Source organism: Arachis duranensis, chromosome 2 (assembly GCF_000817695.3).
Source record: "Arachis duranensis cultivar V14167 chromosome 2, aradu.V14167.gnm2.J7QH, whole genome shotgun sequence".
NCBI lineage: Eukaryota > Viridiplantae > Streptophyta > Magnoliopsida > Fabales > Fabaceae > Arachis > Arachis duranensis.
In genome coordinates, this window is record NC_029773.3 from 88,816,521 (window position 1) to 88,819,130 (window position 2,610).

The 2,610-nt window shown below is 24.0% G+C and overlaps 1 protein-coding gene across 1 annotated transcript in view; it reads right to left on the reverse strand.

The window, feature by feature from the left end:
* The window catches only part of LOC107475871 (peroxisomal membrane protein 11C), a 3,871-nt gene extending 3,380 nt beyond the window's left edge, over nt 1–491 (reverse strand). The window contains exon 1 of the mRNA XM_016095544.3: nt 309–491. The gene's annotated coding sequence lies outside the window, so the exon portion shown is untranslated. The remainder of the gene's footprint in view (nt 1–308) is intronic.
* Nucleotides 492–2,610: the final 2,119 nt, after the last annotated feature.

Below are 2,610 nucleotides of genomic sequence, written 5' to 3' on the forward strand. Positions count from 1 at the left end.
AAGCGAGCTATATTCATTCAGTATTCACATTATCCAATTAACCATCTTTCAGTGTGGAATATCTTCAAACATTTAATATGCCAATGAGGATCACAAAATTTCATGATTCCAAAACAATATATTTTATTCCTTCATTCATTCATGCACAACAAACATTAAGATAAACCAATCAATCATAGAAATTGAAGAATCCATTTGATATTATATTATTATATATGAAACAAACAGGCTCACAAGAACCATATAACAACATCAAAATCCGCAAAATCGCAAACCATAAGAAAGGAAGATTGGAACTTGTAATGTACCTTCAAACAACAAGTCCAAAGGATCAAAGAGAGAAAGAGAGACGGAGAAAGAGAAGGTAGCGAAAGAAGTGCTGCATGTGTGATATATACAAAGAGTAGTTAAGGCCTTGTTTGGTTGTTGTTGTTCATGTAAAAATAATAATAATAGTAAAAAAAAAAAAAAGAAACGAAAATGGCTTTGTCTCATGTTATGGAGGATCTACGGCTCGGTGATTGCGATGTGATCCTATGAACTATGAACCCCAAAAGTGAACAAATTTTAATAATTTGTGGTTCGTTCAATTTCAACTAATTGTTCGGAAATCAAAGGAGATCCAACGGGATACAATTATTCAATTAAATTTCTATATTTAAATAACTTTTAAATAATAAATTTAAAAATTAATTATTTTTATTTATACAATAAACGTAGTTAGTTTCCTACTTGTGAAAATTATTATAATTTTTAGTATTTATTTTCTCCATTTAAAAGTAAATAATGTTGCTTTATCTGAATTGAACTAAATCATCGTTCTTAAACTTCCATAGAAGGAACAAAAATTACAAATATAAACGCGTATACGTCTTATTAGTAAAGAATTTAATTTTAATGTACTATTAATATAAAATAATTTTATACATGTATTAATTATGTGAATAATTATAAAAAAATATGAATGTGATGGTATAATTATTAAAATATTTTATATTATTAATAAGAATATAACTAAGTACAAAAAAAAAGACAATAACTCCTCTAAATTTTAATTTTTTATATATAAATTATATGTAAATTACAGTTTAATTTTTTTTTTAATTTTATTTTAGTTTGTTTTTTTCTAATATTTCATCTAATTACGTTCTGACTACTAATACATTAAAATTAAATTATTGTAAAGGTGCCAATCTTATACATACGTATCTCTTTCATGCACAAGCATTACTTTTGCATCATTATCATTTTGAGATAACGCAGTACATCTTCAAAAGCATAACCAGGTGAAGACTTAATCATGTCGTTTTTATTTTATTTTAGTTAACTAATTTGTTTTGGTGATGAAAGAAGAAGTAGGATGAAGATGAAACCCCTGATACATAACATAGGTACTTCAAATTCATTCACATTATTAGGTTCAAAGTTTTAGTAAGGAATGTTGTTTCATTCTTAGAATAAGGCAGGTGTATATATATATTTCTCATTTTCTTTCTATTAGTTTTGCTGATTAAATTATTTTCTAAATAATACTGCATGCTTTTTTTTTTTAAACCTAAAATCAGTTATGGATCAAAATGACTAATCTATAAGCTCAAATAGCTACCAACTATGTTAGGTCTTAGGTCAAATGAAAAAACTATTCACTAAACAATAATGCTATGTTTGATTTTAAAAATAAAATAAGATAAGATAACAAAAATATGACATAAAAAATAAAAATATAAAAATTAATGTTTTGTATTTTATTTAAAGATAAACTGAATATAAAATAGAATAAATAATTGAAAGTCCAATTTACTTTTTTATTTTTTTACATAAAATTTAAAATAAAAAAAGGAATAATAAAAAATATAATTATTAAAATTTGATAATAATACTAAAAAAAATTGTGTTTTTCATCTAATATTTATATTCTTTTAGATAAAAAAAATATAAAATATATTAATTTAATATTTTAAGACATAATATTTTATTTATGTTTTATTTGCCAAACATAATTTTATATTTTTATATTTATGTGTCAATATTCTATCCTTGTAAATAAATGAAACCTAAGTGCACTTATTCACTGAAACATAATGTTTAATTTGTGAAATATTACTAAGATACACCACTTATTACGTGTATAATGCAAGCAATGCTGGTTTCACATTTGAGATAGTGAGGTGCAAATGGCTATATAGTGAAGTAGAAAACATGTTCCTAAAGTGATGAAGTCATTGTGGGGTTGGAATTGAACACACCATGCATGCATTATAATTTATAATTAATTAGTAAAACATATATCTTACAACTCACATGCCATTATGATTGTTTTGTCACATTAATGCAAGTCCAAGTGGTGCAAAGCACTACTACAATGATTTTAAGGAGAAAAAGAAAAAAAAGACCATGACATAAAGATAACTAGGAAAATGGCAAACTTTTAGAAGCAATTTCAGAACATTGGATAAGTTAAAAAGTTGTTTAGTATATAAAGAAAGAATTTAATTTTTAATGTACTAATTTACATGTGCATTTAATTACATAATACCACATTATTAAAAATAATTACTTTTTATGTTAATTGTATGAATAATCGTCCAAAAAAATAGATATGATTACACA